The sequence below is a fragment of the Eptatretus burgeri genome, chromosome 4, assembly GCF_056783735.1.
Source record: "Eptatretus burgeri isolate ZD-2024b chromosome 4, Ebu_testis_v1, whole genome shotgun sequence".
NCBI classification, from domain to species: domain Eukaryota; kingdom Metazoa; phylum Chordata; class Myxini; order Myxiniformes; family Myxinidae; genus Eptatretus; species Eptatretus burgeri.
In genome coordinates, this window is record NC_140964.1 from 86455269 (window position 1) to 86475793 (window position 20525).

Below are 20525 nucleotides of genomic sequence, written 5' to 3' on the forward strand. Positions count from 1 at the left end.
GCCGGGGACCCGCAGATGTTCCTTTTCGAGGTTTGATGTCAATCGGACGAGCGGTTCCCAAGTTACGGCCATTTTACTGCTTTTTCAGTGTTGAAAAGGTGTATATAAGGCAGCTGAAGGTGTTGTTCTACCTTCTCACCTTATCATGCCAATTTTTTTCCAAATTATTAATAACCGGACGACCACCGGTCCGATCGGATTGAAACTTGCCAGGAATATTGCCGGGGACCCGCGGATGTGCCTTTTCGGGGTTTGATATCGATCGGACGAGCGGTTCCCAAGTTACGGCCATGTATCTGTGAACCAATGACAGGAAACGGTGCTATGACATCACGAATGACATCGCAATTAATGTTTATTTAAATAATATTTTTTTTGAAGGATTGACGTCACAATTCTTCTTCTTCATTTGGCATGACGTCACAATCGACACTGGGGACCTGGGTATGTTCCTTTCTCTGGGTATGTGCCAAACTACCAAGGTTTGATTATTTTTCAAATTATTAATTAATCCCAAGGTTTGAATTTTCCCGTGGGAAACAATAGTTTCCCAAGGGTTTGAAAGCTGTTTTTTTCCAATGTTGGAATTAATCGTTGTGCTTGGTAGACATTTGTGAATACATTTACAGAGAGAAGGACGAGAGAGGAGGGGGAGAGAGGAGGGGGAGAGAGGGGGCGAGAGAGAGAAGGGCGAGAGAGAGAAGGGCGAGAGAGGGGGAGAGAGAAGGGAGAGAGGAGGGGGAGAGAGAAGGGCGAGAGAGGGGGTGAAAGGGGGGGCAAGAGAGGGGAGAGAGGAGGGGGAGAGAGAAGGGCAAGAGACGGGGTGAGATAGAGGGGCAAGAGAAGGGAGAGAGGAGGGGGAGAGAGAAGGGCAAGAGACGGGGTGAGATAGAGGGGCAAGAGAAGGGAGAGAGGAGGGGGGAGAGAGAAGGGCGAGAGGGGGTGTGAGAGGGGGGGCAAGAGAGGGGGGAGAGAGGGGGGCGAGAGAGAGGGGGCATCACAATTCTTCTTCTTCGTTTGATATGACATCATAATTGATGCTGCGGACCTGATACTGCAGGCATGAAGCTGCACATACTGGCACGCACCCACGGGCCCGCCCCTATGGGCCCGCACTAGTTCAGGTAAAAGAGGGGATACCCCTGCCTCGAGTGGGCCAATATCCATTGCGAAAGGAGGCAATCGAGGGAAACGCACCGGTGCTTGCATCATTACGGGAGCAAGGAGTGATAATACCTACGAAGAGCCCATGTCATATGCCTATCCTCCCGGTAAAGAAGCCCAGTGGAAATAAGTGGAGATTCGTGCAAGTTTTTCGGGCGGTGTCTGAATGCGTGAAATCATTTTTTCCTGTAGTGCCGCACCCTGTCACGGTGCTTGCAGGGGTGCCATCGAGCGCAACATATTTCTCTGTGGTCGATTTATGCTCGGCATATTTTTCCATTCCCCTGGCAAAGGAATCACAATACTTCTTCGCCTTTCGCTACGCGGGACAACAATACACCTGGACGGTACTTCCGCAAGGATTTCGCGATAGTCCGACACTCTTTTCGCAGGCCTTGAGGAAAGACTTGGAGGACATTGAGCTTCCGGAAGGTTCAGTGATGATTCAGTATGTCGACGATTTATTGATGCGCTCAGACGACCAGAGGAAATGCAAAACGGACAAGATGGCACTGTTACAGGCGATAGAAATGCAAGGGAGATTGAGTCATTGGGGCAGTCCGGACTTGAAGAAGAAAGAGGGAGGGGATGACACAGTTGGCTTTGGGGAGGGAGAGGAGAGAGGGGACAGAGTTGGGATCCAGGGGTTTGAAGATTTTTATGGGGGGGAGGGGTGGGGTGTAGTTGAGGACATTGTGTTGTGAGGGGAGCACAGAGCTTGGGTGTGGTGGGAAAGGGGGCAGAGAGATGTCAGAGTTGGGAGGAGGTTAAGGACATGGGATTTTGTGTGGGTGTCGTGGGTTAAGGTTTGGGACATTGATGCAGAATCACATTTTACATGATGCAGAATTCCGATGGGTCCATGATAGTCTCATTGTGTCTTTAGGATCCTCAAGGTATATTGGGTTCTCTAGGTATTTCAGGTCATCGTGCTCTTATGGATGCCCTGGGTCCTTTGGGTCTTCAGTGTCTTTTGCGTCCTCAGTTCATTTGGATCCCATGGGTCATTTGGATCCTCGGGGTCTTTTGGGTGTGCGGGGTCCACGATTGACGAGGGGTGTTGCAATGCAGGCACATATCCTGTCCAGGATATGCATGTGACATTGTCAACACAACACCCCCCATCGAGGTCATTGGTGGACTGGTCCACCTGAATGTGCAGAATGCCTGAGAGAATTTGCAGATTTCTCACAACAACCTGAAAATATCAGTTTGTGTTAAAGTGAAACCAAAACATGTGCAGAAACCGAAGGGGGGGGGTGAGGGTGTGGGGAGGGGTGCGCACCCCCTTTACCCCCCTCCCCAGATCCACCCTGAGAGTTTGTTTAGTGTAATGACGTCATCAGTCAGAAGGTGTTACCCATGAGGAAATACAAAACCACAGGCTCTGATCGTTTATTCGATGTTTAACATCTGTATACGTTTTATTGAAACGCCCTGGAATGCTTCCCTTTCCTCGAATCACCGTCAACTTGCAACACGCACACACGCCGAAGGTAGTAGTTTACGTCGTTAACATCAACGCAACGATTCGAGAAAAAGAATTGATTGGAAATTGAATATTTAATTGAAAAACAAACAAACCCTCAACGTCTGTTGATTCAAAAGAACAATCGTCGAACGTTGGAGGAGCGAAGCATGCCGGGAAATATTCTAGCCACACCTCCTCTGCCATTTTGTGCTTTTAAATGTTCTTGAAAACGATGACTCGGTTGAAATTAAACGTCTGCACGTTTAAAGGTTGAGGTGTCCGACGTTATGAAAACCCAATATTAAATTGGGAATGCGTGGTTGTTTGATTTTGAGGAAATTACCTGGTTGGAAGAGGTTCGAGATCTTAAAAATGCTTATTTGTGCTCGAGAAGGATCCTTCTTCAAGCTGTTCAAACTGTTTAAAGGGAATTAAAATGATGATGTTGTTCAAAGATTTCCCGTGGTGGATATCATGAGGAAATCCTGCAATTCAGTAAACTCGCTTCGGCTCGATGGGACGAGAAACTGCTGGAATGAGGGTTATAAAGTGAGAAGGAAACACATCGACTGGGATCAGGAACAGGTGTTTCCAACGACGTCCTCGTTTACTCCATATAAAGGCAAACAAAATGGACACGTTGCTTCACCAAGTGATGGTGTTGACTATCTTGTGTTTGTATTGTTTCTGGAATCGATGGAATTTTCGATGGAATCGACGGAATTATCGATGAAATCGATGGAATCGTTACTGGAATTACAGATGGACAACATAGAGGGAGATGGACAGTGTGGAGACAACATGTCGAGATTACCTTCCACTCATTCCATTGTGTTACCATGGAGACAAGAAGAACAAGTCGTTGCTGCAGTTACAGTGGAAGAGAACAGTCCAAACTTTCTCTGATGAAAGCATAATGAAAACAAGGACAAATGTGTCCAAGGGCCACGCCAGAAGGGTTTTGTCTTCACCAGAAGAAGAAGAACAAGAAGAAGAAGAACGCGGAGCTCTCTTGGAGCAAGCGTTCTCAACACAACGCGGCTAAAAAAGAAACTTCCATTTTTCTATTTTGAGAACGAAGTGAGGTTTACTAGTGAGTGAGAGAACGAAGGTATTTAATGTGAGGTTTTCACCTTTACTAGTCACAAATAAGGTATTTAGTGTGAGGTTTTACACCTCAACTAGTCACAAATAAGGTATTTACTGTGAGGTTTTACACCTCAACTCGTCACAAATAAGGTATTAAGTGTGAGGTTTTACACCTCAACTCGTCACAAATAAGGTATTTACTGTGAGGTTTTCACCTCAACTAGTTACAAATAAAGTATTTAGTGTGAGGTTTTACACCTTAACTAGTCACAAATAAGGTATTTACTGTGAGGTTTTACACCTCAACTAGTCACAAATAAGGTATTTAGTGTGAGGTTTTACACCTCAACTAGTCACAAGTAAGGTATTAAGTGTGAGGTTTTACACCTCAACTCGTCACAAACAAGGTATTTACTGTGAGGTTTTCACGTCAACTAGTTACAAATAAAGTATTTAGTGTGAGGTTTTACACCTTAACTAGTCACAAGTAGGTAAAGAATACTGGTTCTGGCTCACTTTTCCCCATGTAAATGAATGGGGGATTTTCAGCCATGAAATTTTTCTTTTTTTTCCCCCTAAAAATAAACCCCCTTTTTATCCCAAGGTATATTTATTTGTCTCCCCTTTTAACCTAGGGGCTCTCTATTCAAATAACCCATACAACAAGATAAAGATTTGTTAAAGGTGATTCGAAAGAAATATCTGAAACGTCAAAGCCCCGGGACACTCTCTATTCAAATAACCCATACAACAAGATAAAGATTTGTTAAAGGTGATTCTAAAGAAATATCTGAAACGTCTAAGCCCCGGGACACTCTTTATCAAATAACCCATACAACAAGATAGAGATTTGTTAAAGGTGATTCTAAAGAAATATCTGAAACGTCTAAGCCTCGGGGCACTCTTTATCAAATAACCAATGCATATTGTTTAGCTCACTCATTGAACCTATAAACATTTGTTCATTCTCAAATTCCTTCAATAGTTTAATTTTCTTTGCACAATAATCCCCATCTAAAATATTGAAAAACAAAACATTTGAATCTTTATATTTTTTAAGACACCCCTTTTGTGCCATTACGAAATGATAAACTTCTCTTAATGATCTCATCTGGCCACCGCCCGAGTTGCAAATCATTTTTGTCCATAAACCACGCCATAAAAAAAGTTTTGTTTCAAATGTTTTCAGTTCATGCCATGAAAATGAGGAAGTGTTTTTTGACACGGTCGTGCTGTGTGAATGAGGAAGTGGTTTTGGACTGCCATGCTGTGAAAAAATAGGAACTATTCTGTGAGACAAGGTCTCGTGTTTATATTTTATCTCAGAACACGAACTGAAAACATTTGAATCAAAACTTTTTTTATGGCGTGGTTTATGTACAAAAATGATTTGCAACTCGGGCGGTGGCCAGATGAGATCATTAAGAGAAGCTTGTCATTTCCTGTGGCCACACCCAATGATTAAGCAATCTCCTCATCGTTGCTTTATAAGTGATTCGCCAGACAAAGTTTCTGCCAGACGGGATTTTCATTTTTACAACTGAGGCATGGGCGATCTTTCTTCCGATGAAGACAACAGCTCACTACAGAGTTGGTAAGTTTGTGTATGGTTTTCTCTTTGAACGATGAAGCAAATGATTATTAATTAAATCATGATAATTCTGATATATATATATATATATATATATATATATATATATTTTCCCTGACAGGTCATTGGGAGAAATTGAGTTTACATATCACGACGTGGTGCATGAAATTAATACTCTTATTGAAGAGATCAATGATTTTAGAAGAGAATTGAAAGACATTTACAATGAGTGGTACGAAGTCTTATCACGTCCTCTCATCTCGAAGGAATTAAACCAATGGTGAGACATGTGTGTGTGTGTGTCTCTCTCTCTCTGTCTGTCTTTCTACCTACCTCTCTCTGCTCTTATTGAAGAGGTCAATGATTTATAATGACTGGTCTCTGATCTCGAATGAATTAAACCAATGGTGAGACACGTGTGTGTGTGTGTGTGTGTGTGTGTGTGTGTGTGTGTGTGTCTATCTGTGTATGTGTGTGTGTATGTGTGTGTGTGTGTGCGTGTGTGTGTGTTGCTTTCCCTGTCTGTTTGTATCTCTCTCTGTCTGTCTCTTCATCTATACCCTTGACTTTTTTTTTTCAGCACTATCGCACATCAGCTGTTGAAGCAATCTTGTACAACACATGATTTTCTGGAGGTAAATATTTCTGAATTATTATTAATACCACGAGTACAACACATGATTTTCTGGAGGTAAATATTTCTGAATTATTATTAATATCACTCTCTCTTTAGAATGTCGCCTTATGTTGGTTGCATCATTAGTTTGGACGTGGTTTTGTCAGTACACTGGAATTCATTTTATTGACCTTGAAAGGATGACAGGCTCCTGGTGTGTTAATTCAGTGGTCAACGAGGCTTACTCATATTACCATGTAATTATCTTTATAAAACCTAATTATTATCCACTTTTTGTTTCAAAACAGAATATGGTGTCTGAGTTTCGAAATCACAAGACATCTGAAGAAGATTGCTGGGAAAGATTATACATTCTCGCAAATGAATATTTAATATTTTCAATATTAATAAATTATATTTGTTTTGTTTACAATTACTTGATTTTGAATTACAAAAAAAGAATCAAGACATGAACGAGAGGGAGGGGTTGGGGGGGGGTAGGTGCGCTCCCCCAATGACCCATCACCCCCTCATCCCATCCCTCCCCTCCCCTTGTGTGTGTGTGGGGAAGGGTGGGGGTGGGATGAGGGGGGTGGTGGGTCAAAGGTGGGGGCGCACAGGGGGGATGATGGGGTGGGGCTTGTGTGGGCGGGGCTTGTGTGGGCGGGGCTTCGGTGGGGCTTGTGTGGGTGGGGTGTGTGTGGGAGGGGCTTGGGTGGGCGGGGTGTGTGTGGGTGGGGCTTGTGTGGGTGGGGCTTGTGTGGGCGGGGTTTATGTGGGTGGAGCTTGTGTGGGAGGGGTTTATGTGGACAGGTTTTATGTGTGTGGAGTTTTTGTGTGGAGCTTGTGTCGGCAGGGCTTATGTGGGAGGGGTTTATGTGGGCAGGGTTTATGTGGGCAGGGGTTTATGTGGGTGGAGCTTGTGTGGGACGGGTAAATGTGGATGAGGCCTATGTGGATGAGGTTTGTGTGGATAAATGGATGGGTGGAGAGATGGGGGGATGGGTGGATGAGTGGAGCTTGTGTGGATGGGTGGATAATTTTTTAATTAAATAAACATGTTGTGTGTGTGGGGAACTAATTAACTAATCACTAATTATGTGAATATGATGAATATGGGTGGAGCTTGTGTGGGGTTTGTGTGTGTGGAGCTTGTGTGGAGTTTTTGTGTGGAGCTTGTGTGGAGCTTGTGTGGGGTTTGTGTGGGGTTTGTGTGGGCGGGGGGCTTCGGTGGGAGGGGCGTGTGTGGGCGGAGTCAAAAAATTTCAATTTATTGGAGCTTGTGGGGGGTGTGTGGTGGGGTTTGTGTGGGGTTTGTGTGGGTGGGGCTTGTGTGGGCGGGGGCTTGTGTGGGTGGAATCAAAAAGGGGCGGAGTCAAAAAATTTCAATTTATCTTTGTCTTTTGTAATTCCTGTGAATAAAATGAACCTAAAATCTCTTCCCCTTCCAAATCATATATCTTATAAGTCCAAGGAACCGTATCTATTACATCAACAATTTAAAAAAGTTCTTTCGTCCATCGTTTAGTAAAACCCTTTTCAAAATGAGATTTCCACCTATATATTCTTACGATATCACCAACTTTGAACTTAGGTTTTCTGACATTAATCTCTTTTTCATATTTTAATTTTGTAAATGTTTCTGATGGTTTCATATTTGTTGATGTGTGAATCGTGTCATTATACTTATCCACAATATCCTGAATAAAAGATGACCATTGTTGTGAACTGAGTTGTGTGAATTTTTTATATAGTCTCTCTTTTAAGGTACGATTAAAACGTTCAACAACAACTGCCTTCCCTTCATTAAAGGTACTGTACAAGTTTTTTGAATTTCCAAGTCCAAGTTTCAATTTAGCACTGATCATCTTCTTCACAATGAACCGATCAACTTTTTCTCTCAAGGTTGGATTTTGTATCAGAGACAAATTATACAACATTTCTCTATCGGCTTCATGCTTTTCTTCCAACGTTGTGGTATTCCCATAATCAATATCGTGTCTCATGCACACTTCATCAACTCTATTGATAGGCTTACTCCAGGATTTAGGATTGTCTGCCTCATCTAATCTTTTATCCAAGTTTGTGCCTGGACCACAGAAAGAATACCCTGGAAGATGTAATTCCCCTGGTATTCCAGTAGTTGTAAATTTACTTCCTGATAAAAACTTTTGTATATCTCCTCCGAGTTTGTGTTTGGAGATAAATTGATTTTTTTTTGAACCACACACCGAACATATACCTTTTTGTATAACCCTGTTATTTTTACTTTTAATATATGAAATATTTTTAGTATTAGTTTTCTTTTTACATTTGAGACAATAACTCATTTATTTATGAGAAAAATTCCTGCAGAGTGCAAAAACCTTTTTAGTTTCCAACATGCACATTTGAATCTTAATTTTTAAAACATAAAGAATCCTTAGAAATGCCTTCACTCTCTCCCCCATTTATTTAAGAAAAAAAAACTTGAAAAACTTGAATTAAAATCCATATCTTGTCGATGTCAATAGTCTTGTCGAAAGTATTGCAAATAGACTTACCAATTCTTTGTTTTCCTCCTCGGTGGGTTGAGTTATTTTCTGAAATACCCTTAATCTTTTTTTAATCTCACTGGTTTCCATATTTTGATATTTATTCATTCTCTCTCTTTCCTCCGTCTCCTCCCTCTCTCTTCTCTCTTTCCTCCCTCTCTCTCTTCTCTCTCTTCTCCCTTTCCTCCCTCTCTCTCTTCTCTCTCTTCTCCCTTTCTTCCCTCTCTCTCTTCTCTCTTTCCTCCCTCTCTCTCTTCTCTCTTTCCTCCCTCTCCTCCTTCTCTCTCTTCTCCTTTTCCTCCTTCTCTCTCTTCTCCTTTTCCTCCTCTTCCCTCTCTTCTTCAACTCCTTCCTCATCCCTTACTATCCTTGAATCGCTTACACCCCATAGAATATTATACATATATTCATCAGGATTTCTTGTTATTCCTGTATCCAAAATAATTTTTTTTACAACAGGAAACCAATAAAATTTCTTTTGAATTTCTAAAAGAGCCTTACCTTTTCTTAACTTTATAATTTTTTCATTATTTAACATTCTAATTAAATCTAAAGTTGTCGGTTTATCAACATCAGCATAATGCCAATCTTTTATTGAAAATACCTCATTCTTATGTTGTAGAACATATTTATTAAAATACCGAATACCCTTTTCTTGAAGGTATGCTTGAACACAGAAATGATAATTTTCTTGAAGCCTTCTTGCTGTCATTTATGTATTAGAAATATATGTTAGAATAATATTATGGCACGAAACACCTCCCCATCTTCCCATAGTTAAATCATTTTGTATTTCCTTACTTATTATATATAATCCTGTTTTTTCTGTTTTCATGAGATAAACAAGGTCAAAACCATTATTATATTTACCCTTATTAAATTATTTTATTTGTTGTTTACTAATCGTGGACCCACAAAACTCATTCTCGATACCAAGTGGATAATATTCTTCCTTACGAGACTGATTTAATTGTTCCAGGTCTTCGAGGTTAATTTTAAATGACCAATTATACCCTAAATCATTCATATCATACCCCCATTGTTCTATTCTCATACAAACGATACGCCCTTCTTTATAAAAAAAATATTTTAATTCGAACTGTGAATTCTGTATGACCTGGAGATAATATCAACACTTCTGTATCTTTGGAATACACAGCCGTTTTATTTAAGTTTATATATTGTGATAAATCACTTAATCTCACCAAGTCATTCGCTTCAGTTGGGGTTGGATAATTTTTTAATTTATAAGCATTTTTCATGTTAATATTTTTGGTTATATTATATTTATGTCGTTCAGCCTGTGCCTTTGTGTAATAATTTGATAAATCAATATCCAGTTCTTGAGATACACCAAAGATAGAACCATCTTTACCAACATAAGTCATTTATATTAGATTAAAAATAATATCATAAAATTTTTTATTTTTGTTGAGTTGAAATAACACATATAGGCATAATTGGCCACAACACTTGGAATTTAATTCTTGGACTTGAAATGTTTGATAAACACCATTCTGGAAGAATTTTTTGACTTCAACAGGTGGCGGAAGACCAAAACTATCAAAATAATATTTGTCTTGACTATTAAAAATACAAACCCAATGAGAACCGTTCCCATTATTATCTTCTAAGTTCATAATAATATTCTTTGTATGTTTCGGCACATTTGTTAATTCATCTCTCATACAAATAACCACATTATGAATTTTTAATTTCTTACAATATTTGACAAGTTGTAAATTTGATGTTGTATTCTTTCCAAATTCTTTCAACCACTCATCAATGCTCATTTATTTATTAGAAAGATATAATCCATTACCTCTTTTCGTTAATTTTACACCTGCTTGTGCTATAGAAGAAAGCATATCTCCAACTAACAATCTCGCTTTATCAGGCAGACCTTCAAGTTTTTCAGCAAAATCTACAATTACACCACTTCCACTAATTTGTTTCTCCAACTCTTTGTTACGTCTTTCCAATTCTTTTTGAGCCTGGAGTTGAGCCTTCCTTTCGTTGGCAGTTTTCACCGCTGTTGAAATACCACCCGTCAATGCTCCAACCGCACTTAAACCAGCAAATAAAGGAATTAGAAATGGGAGAAATCCTCCACTCGTCTCTCTTATTGAATATTTTTTCAACATTGGTTTTGTCATTTTAATTTTAAGTGAGCCAGTGTCATTCAAGATTTTAACCTGTTCTCTTGTGAGAAAAACATCAATTCTTACTGCTCCTTTTCTCTGAATTGTATTAACGTTAATCGTACAAGGCTTTTGATTTTGAACACAAGATGATAGTTTATGAAGATTGATTTGATTAACATATACCCCAGTTGGTACTTTGCCACTCATTTATTTAACAAAAAATTATGTGAGACTAATCATCACACCATTATCTGTATTAATCTGCAATTCTGTTTCTTCCAAAAGCAAACAATATGTATCAACTTCTTCACTCTCTCCTCTTTCAATGTATAGGGAAGTATCCACTCGATTAGACTTTATAGTTTCCTTTTGAGCGCTCAGGTCAAACGCATAGATTGTATACAAACTTTTAAATGCTGTCATATCCAAAATAGGTTCTTTATTTCCATTACTTTCACACACCTTTTGGTAAGACTTGTATGCTTCAGCAAAATCATTTTTTTCCCAATTAATTTCCAATCTATCTCGTGGGTAAAATGTTCCATCTAGAGAAACGCGAAGTTGTTTCACCTTAGCATTATCACTGAATGCATTATTCTTATCAGTCACAGTATCACCATCTGGCTTTTTAAAAATGATCCACAGGTATCGTGGCTTTCCTTCCAAAACACCCAAATTCCACGTGTAAGTAGTTTGATTGAGTTTAACGTGTTGACATCTTCTTTTGAGGTATGATACACTGAGTGGTTTCTTTGAGTTAAGTCTTCGATTCAACATGTCTTCTGTTTTAAGATTAGGAGTATATTCACTGATATACCAACTCATCTCCTCAATTACAAATTTATTCTGATCACCAGAAGCACTAGCAACACCAAAAAGCAATCGATTTTCATTATCATTCCTTTGTAGTTGAAATCTAATTTTAAGACCATACAGAACTTTATCATGATCACAAAATCCAAATATACCTTTAAGAGGAACTGCCACAGTAAAACTATTTTCTGCTTTTGTATCATCATTATACATTCCTTTCCTTTGAGTATATCCAGGGTCTGTGTTTGTTCCCGTTGACATATCAGGAATAAAACCTTCGGCAGACCCCTTTCCCATTCTATCACTGAATGTATAGAGTGTAAATTTCATCATTTCAGATACAGCAGAGACATAATCAACCGCTTCAACTTCTTGTGTTCCAATATACAAACGCACACTATCAAACATTTTCCAGAAGAAATCATTTACAAGTGTAGCGTTTGTGTTATTCCCAGGCTTAGTGAATTTAAATTTACACAACAAGAAACTTTCGGAGAGATTCAAATAGGTTTGTTGATTATTTATTTCAAAACTTTTTGTACCATTCGAATTCCAGTCTGTTCCAGTTATTGCATTTACCTTGAAGTAATCTTCTTTTTTAGTGGAGTTTGAGATAATAATAGTATCATCCAAATCATAGATACTATCAATTGCTTCCATACTTGTATTTATTTAGGAAAAAAAGATGTTAAAACTTTTGAAACCCTGATCCAAGTATTTGAATTATTTTCTGTCGTTCTTGGGGGGACAACTGAGTTTTGCCTTTCTTAATTTCTTTTATTGCTTGTAATTTATGAGATTCCTTCTGAGCATCTTTTATACTCTTTACAGCACCTGCTACATTTCCCACAGCAGAAGCAGTTGAACCAATTAGATCTTTATGTTTAAGAATAGTTGAACCAATTCCCACGAGAGTATCAATTATCCCATCTCCTCTAAATTGATGTCCAACACCCCTTTGTCTCTTAGGTTTATAGTATCCTCTACCAAGATACATACCTTCACCCTTGTAGTATGGGGAAAGGAGCATCCCATCCCCTGTAATTATTTTATATTTTCCCAACTCGTGTTTCCTCACAATAACCATCGTATTTATTTATTGGAAAACTTCATGTAGGTGAATTCTGATGGATATAACTTCTCCATTAAAAGAAATCACACGATTATCTTGGTCGGTTATCCTAAAATTTACCCTGTGTATGGTTTTTCCTGACACAGGTAGATAAACCAAATTTTTGGGTTCCATATTGAATTTATAACCAATTGGGGTTGAGTTTGCGCTGAATGAAAATATTGTATTTGTTTTTTTCCATCATTATAAGCACCATCAATCAAATCACAGTGAATTAACACCGAATTTATTCCTGAGGATATTTGAATGACATTATCACTGTAAAACGTCCCATTAGTTTCAATCTTTTTTGAGGAGAAACCCAATAACTCTCTAAATGAATTATCAATTGTGAAATCAACCTTGTAGTTATTTTTAACTTTAATCGTTGATTTTGAAGTATGTTTTTGAATGTCTATAACAATATTTTTTGGTTCATCACCCTGTTCTTTCATAAGACGAGCAATTTCGGAAGATATTTGAGAAATTTCATATGCTCCGGGTGAGACTGTTATCGTTTTGTATCCACTTCCCGGATTATAACTAAACTTGTCATTTTTCTCGGTTATATTAAATAAGGTATTATAAGTTTCCATGGACAATAAAGATGCCTCATATTCTTTTGTTGTGTCAAGTTGTAGTGGGTATGGGAATGAAGATGTGTGGTCGCTTGTTGTGAAATTGAAACTAAGGATTGTGCTTCTCATCTTATTTAATATGAGATAAAATGTCTTTATATTGATATTTATTAATTATTTTCATGTTCATCAACTGGTCTAAAATGGCTGATGCTTCATTAAAACAATTGTTATTTCCAGCCTTCTTACTGCCTAACAACAATAACAGTCGATTAACTAATTGCGATGGGTCATTTGGAAGAAAACTAACACCTGAACCAAGGATACTTAAAGCCTGAATAATGTGTTTCTCCTTCTCATTCTTCCTACTTTTACCAGAAAGAATAACCTTATAATTTAGAGTGTTCAGCAGATCAATATATGCTCTATCATCATTATTTTCCATATCCAATGGTTTATCAATATACTTTGATTCATCCCTCACAGTTGAACCTTGTCTTCCATCTTTTGTGAGAAGAAACATTAATCTCGGAGTTAGTTTAACAGGGGGTTGAGCAGAACCTAAGAACCTTAATTCATCATTAAATATCAATACCTTTTCTTGAACAAGATGAAATATTGCTGATTGTTCTGTTGGAATGAGTCCTGCTTTGGTTTTTGAATCCGCTGAATATTCATTGTTTTGAACAGCATTCACAATATAATCAGGGGGTTGATTAATCTCTTCCAGTTGTTGAAATAATTCTTCATCATGATATTCTAATTCTCCAATATGCTATAATTCTTCCTCCATCATTTGACTGAAATCTTTTAACATTTGAAGTTTTTTAGGAGTATATTCTACTGTGGGAACTGTGGAAACATCTTTCATTTTTTCTTGGGAAGTTTTTAAAAGTGGTTTAAAAAATTTCTCTTGTTTTCTTTCAAATGCTTCTTCGCCCGTTAGTTTCTGTCTGCGTTTCTTCTTTATGTCTTCCTGCTGTTTTACAACTTTTGAAACCAACTCTTGATGTTCCCTAAATCTTCTTGCTCTTTCTTTCGCATCCATTTATTTATTGAAAAATATCATTTAATATCTCATCTTGTTTCACAACAATATATTTATATTTTTCAGTCGTGTGTTTCATGTAATCCCCAAATTCCTTTTTACTACATAATGTAGAACAATTGTCTCTCCAAAAATTGTTTATATCTATTGAATTTAACTTGAATAAAATAAAAGTATTAGCATTGTTTCTGATGGAACGACGAGGAAGCTGAAAGTACGATTGACTAAGATAAATACAATTACAAGAAGAATGTCTCCCTCTTGTGTAGTGGCTGTCCATTACCGTTTGGTTTCTCTCATTAACACAATCATCAAAGATAACGAGGTTCTTTTTGGATTTATCCAAATCTTGGGGAGACGGTATATCATCCGTATTATCACTCAGAATACAAGTTATCGGTTTTGATTTCTTTTTACATCTCTGTGTATCACAAAATAGTTGTATTATATCTTCAATGTTAAAATCATTTAGGTTTTTTTGAAGTTTAAATAAACCGATTATATCTTCTTTTTGAAGACCAGCATTAAAACCTTGTGAGAGTAGTTGATACTCTGGTTGAAAACTCGACTTTGTGAAAATTATTAAATTATCATAATCTAAAAAGTTGGGAGTGAGGAGCATCTTTAAAAGTAAGCAGGTTTTTCCACATCCACTTGAACCAACTATGAGGCATCTTAATGAATTTGGGAGATTTTTATGGTTGTCAAATTTTATCTTATTTTCCCAAATGGGTAAAAAATCATTCATTTATATATTTGGAAAACAGGTTATTTAATTTATTATTGGCTTTTTTCGAAATTCTATATTTTATCCTAAGTTCAGGTTTAATTTCAAGATAATCCATTATTTTATTTATGCAATATCTTGTGTTGATATTTCCCTGAAAATCACATCCATGAATAATATATAACAACAATCCTTTGAACATTTCTCTAATACGTTCAGTTTCTTCCCTTGTAAGGAAAGGTGTGTTATCACCCTCGTACTTTACATTCATTTCTCTAATCAATCTTGTAAAGTAATTCATTTTTGGTGTAAATCTAAAAGAATTATTTTCCTTTTTATATTTTTGATTATCATTAATTAGAAGATAATCACAGAATATACATTGTTTATAGGCTTTTGACTCTGTGTTTAATCCCCGTCTTTCACACGCAGGACAATTCTCAAATTTGTCATATGGAGAATCATGGAATTCAAGAGGCTCAAAATCGAGTAAACTATTCATATTTATAAAGTAAAACTTTACTTAAACTGAAATTCATCTTCGATATCACCTTCGATACTTTCAGAATCATCTATACTTTCATAACTATCATTGGAACACCAACTCTCGGTGCCATAACTATCGTTTGAATGCAAACTCTCGGTATCATAATCACTCTCATAATCTTCAAAATCTTCAGTTGAATATTGACTCATTTAATTAGTAGAAAAAACATTACCATCGATATCGATATACATTTTTTCATTAACAGATTCAACTGCTACATTTTTTATATTAAAGGTAATTTTAAAATGATCCTTAACTACAATTGAACGAAATGTCATTTCACCTGATATATTAACATCCTTTATTTCATCAGGATTTATATCTTTAGGGTTGTTGAAAAAAATACAAATTTCTCCTTGCATATTACAGATGGTCTTATCTTTTCTTTCTAAAGCTTCATCCATAAGGTTTTTATTTTTTGATACCTTTTCTTGTTTCATTGCTTTTTCTAGTTTTGAATATATTGCCAGAAGGAGAGGAGAAACTTTTGTTAGAGATACCTTAATTGATGTTCTTCCAGGTATACTAAAAGCCCTTCCACTGAAGTAAATTGAAGAACTCATCATATCCACCATAATTGTTTTTATCCAATAGTTGTTATATTTATCTTTGTTCAATTTTACATCCTTGACATATTTCTCATTATCTTTAACAAATGAAGAGATTGATTGAAACTTGTCTTTTGTGTCTTGAAACATTGTATTTATTAAGTGAAAAAGTTGGAGGATAAAATGGTTTTAAGCACAGATTCACCTGTAAAATAAACTAAATTTTCATCAAGAAAATTTTAGTTTAAGCACAGATTCACCTGTAAAATAAATGAAATTTTCATCAAGAAAATTTTAGTTTAAGCACAGATTCACCTGTAAAATAAATGAAATTTTCATCAAGAAAACTTTAGTTTAAGCACAGATTCACCTGTAAAATAAATGAAATTTTCATCAAGAAAACTTTAGTTTAAGCACAGATTCACCTGTAAAATAAACGAAATTTTCATCAAGAAAATTTTAGTTTAAGCAAAGTTTTATTATATAAATATGGTGAATACAACGTACTGCGATGTTTGTAATCACGAATATAAACATTATAGAAAACACCTCCGAACCAACAAACACACATTTAATCTATTTCATAAAATATCTCCTCGAGTTGGAAAGAAAACATTGTGATATCTGCTCAAAGGATGTTTTGAAGAGTAGTTATAATAGACATATTCAATCACAAAAACACAAGAAAAATGAGTTTAAAGTAAAGGGAGACTATTATATTGAAAACACTGATGGGGCATTTAAAGGGCATATAAAAATAAGGATTTTTCAATTTGGAGAACCCGGCCCATCATCAATAGTTGAATCAATTGAAATAGTGAAACCTGATGTTGAAAAATTTATTAAAAAGACATTAAAAGAAATGAAAACTTTAAAGTTTTATATGGGAGTGAAAATGAATATGAAAAGACAAGATGAAGAACAAACTCCTTATATGAGAACAGATCTTCATTTTATAACATCATTTCAAGATTTTTTGAATAGTGGGGTTTATGAAGAACTATCAAGACAAGAGGAGGATGTTGATAATACAGTGGTAGGAAGTGGATTCAATATTAAAAAATCATCTTTTTAGATATACACATTCTAAAATCAAACCCTCTTAAAGCTTCTTCTTATATTGAATTACCAAAAGAAATAAAACGAAAGAAGGCAGTTGTTAATATTAAGAATAATGATAATAAATGTTTTCTCTGGTCTGTTCTTGCTCACTTACATCCACCAAAATGTAATTCAGAAAGAGTAAAACAATATATGAAATATGAGAATACCTTGGACATTAAAGATTTTAATTTCCCAATGCCACAAACAGATATTCCTAAATTTGAGAAAAAGAATAATCTTTCTATTAATGTGTATGGATTAACGGATACAAACAAAGTTCAAATATTAAAAATTTCAAACAACTATAAAAATGAAGAAACACACATTGATCTTTTATATTTTAGTGTTGGAAAGAATTCACATTACACATACATCAATAATTTATCAAGATTAATCTCTTCTCAGGTATTCAGAACAGCAAACAAAATATATCCTTGTAAGCGATGTCTTAATTCATTTCATACAAAAGAACGATTAGAACAACATTCAAAATATTGTAGTAATCATAAATCTGCTATAATTACAATGCCTAAACCTGGTGAAAAGATTTCTTTTGAAGATTATAATAAATTTATCATGCACCCATTTGTGATATACGCTGATTTTGAATGTATCCTTAAAAAGATAAATACTGCTTCTCCTAATCCAAAAGAACCATATACAAATAAATATCAAAAACATATTCCTTGTGGTTTCTGTTATTATATCAAATCATCTGTTGGAGAAAAGTATGATAAACTTGAACAGTATAGTGGAAAAAATGCTTCACAAGAGTTTGTAAAACGATTAGAAAAGGATTGTATAAGATTAACTAAATTAATGAAAGAAACAAATGAACCGATGAAATTAACCATAGAAGAAAAATTAGAATTGAGAAAGAACAATATCTGTCATATTTGTGAGGAGGAAATTGAGGAGTCCAAAGTTAGGGATCATTGTCATCTTACTGGTAAATATAGAGGTCCTGCTCATTCCTGTTGTAATCTTAATTATAAATTACCTTCTTTTATTCCAGTCTTTCTTCACAACAGCGCCAACTATGATACACATCTATTTATAAATGAACTTTCAAAAACACCAGGGAATATTTCTGCCATAACAAACACAAGTCAAAAGTATATTTCATTTACAAAAATGATATTCACAAAACCTATAACTCGTATTCGGTTTCTTGATTCTTACAAGTTTATGGGAACACCACTAGCCAACCTCGCATCAAATCTAAGCTCCCCGGGCTCTTTTCCAAATCTTAATTCATTCTTTCCAAAAGAGGAAATTCTAACTAAAGAGGAAATTCAGATTAAAGAGAGAATTCAAAGTAAAGAGGAAATTCTAATTAATGAGGAAATGAATGAAGAAATTCTTACTGAAGATGAAATTCTAATTATACAGAAAATTCGAACAAAAAATGAAATTCTAACTAAAGAGGAAATTCTGATTATAGATGAAATTCTGATTAAAGAGGGAATTCTAACTAGAGGGGAAATTGAAACAAGGAATGAAATTCAAAGAAAAGAGAAAATTCTTACAAGTAAGGGAATTTATCCTTATGGTTATATGGATTCATTTATGAGATTTAAAGAAACACAACTTCCTTCAAAAGAAAGTTTCTATAATAACCTTTATGAAGAAGAGATAAGTGATAAGGAATATAAACACGCACAAGAAATTTGGAAAATATTTAAGATAAAGAACCTTGGAGAACATCATGATTTGTATCTAAAAACAGATGTTTTATTGTTAGCTGATGTGTTTGAAGCTTTTAGATCACTCTGCCATGATAAAAATTGTTATGGATTAGATCCTGCCCACTATTTCACAGCTCCTGGTTTAGCTTGGAGTGCAATGTTGAAAATGACAAAACAAGATATAGATTTAGTCAGTGATGTAGATATGCTTTTGATGATTGAGAAGTCCAAGAGAGGTGGAATATCACAAGTATGTTCAAAAAGATATGCTAAAGCAAATAATAAATATCTTCCAAATTATGATAGTGAAAAAGATAGTAATTATTTGATGTATTTTGATGCTAATAATTTGTATGGATGGGCAATGTCTCAATCTCTGCCTTATGGTAAATTAGAGTGGGTGGAAGAAAAGGATTATGAAAAGGCTTTGATGAATATTGTTAATTCTTCTCAAGAGGAATTGAATGACAAAGAAGAAGGTTATTATTTTGAAGTTGATTTGAAGTACCCGAGTGATCTTCATAATAAGCATAAAGACCTTCCTTTTGCATGTTAGAAAGAAACCCCAAAGAAAGAATGGTTCAGTGATTATCATAAAAGTTTTAATATTAAAGGCAAATCAACAGAAAAGTTATTAACAACATTCTATGATAAAGAGGGATATGTTTTGCATCAAAGGAACTTGAGACAATATTTATCTGCTGGGTTGAGAGTAGCTAAAATTCATAGAGTTTTAAAATTTAAACAAAGTCCTTGGATGAAAAAGTAAATTAAATTCAATACAGATATGAGAACAAATACAAAAGTAAAATTTGAAGGGGAATTCTATAAATTGATGAATAATGCTGTCTTTGGAAAGACAATGGAGAATGTTAGAAACAGGCAAAACATTAGATTTGCAACATCTTGGAAAGAAGCTTCTCGATTGATAAATAAACCAAGTTTTGAGAGAGAAGAGGTTTTTTCAGAGAATTTTTCTGCTATTCATATGAAAAAGGAAAGTATTGTCATGGATAAACCAATTTATATTGGAACAGCAGTTCTTGATTTATCAAAGATATTGATGTATGATTATTTGTATAATGATTTAAAGAAAGAGTATGGTGAAAATGTTTCATGGTTGTATATGGACACTGATAGTTTTATTCTAGATATAAAAACTGACGATGTTTATAAAGATATGAAGAAAAACATTGGAGTATATGATACAAGTAATTTTAGTAAGAAGAGTGAGTTATTTTCAAAAAAGAATGAAAAGGTTATTGGTAAGTTTAAGGATGAGTTGGGTGGAAAAGTAATGAGTGAGTTTATTGGATTGAGAGCAAAGGCATATGCTTATAAGTATGGTGATCAGATTGATAAAAGGTTAAAGGGAATAAAGAAATATGTAATAAAGAAATCAATAACTTTTAGAAATTAGTATAATTGTTTGATGAATAAGAAAGAAGAATATAGGAAAATGAATACAATAAGAAGTTATAAACATAAGATATATAGTGAAGAAGTAAATAAAAAGGCATTAGGGGCCTTTGATGATAAGAGATTTATTTTAGATAATGGAATAGATTGTGTTCCATATGGATATTGTATGATAGAGTGAATAGAATATATTGTGTTCCATATGGACACAAGTTTTAACGATGGGAAGATGGGTTAGGGTTTTTAAGGGCTACCGCCGCATTTTTCACAATATATAAGTGGTCGAACCAAGTATTAGTCAAACTAAAGAGTGGAGAAAATCTCAGTCTTGGT

The 20525-nt window shown here is 35.6% G+C and overlaps 1 protein-coding gene and 1 long non-coding RNA gene across 2 annotated transcripts in view; one reads left to right on the forward strand and one right to left on the reverse strand.

Annotated features, from left to right (window-relative positions):
• LOC147028600 (triacylglycerol hydrolase DDHD2-like) overlaps positions 1 to 20525 on the reverse strand; it is a 464798-nt gene that overhangs the window by 197446 nt on the left and 246827 nt on the right. The gene's annotated exons all lie outside the window — the stretch shown is intronic.
• LOC147028603 (uncharacterized) lies at positions 4270 to 6402 on the forward strand. Its single transcript, XR_015056932.1, has 3 exons — positions 4270 to 5595; positions 5896 to 5950; positions 6240 to 6402. It is a non-coding gene; the product is annotated as an uncharacterized LOC147028603 (long non-coding RNA).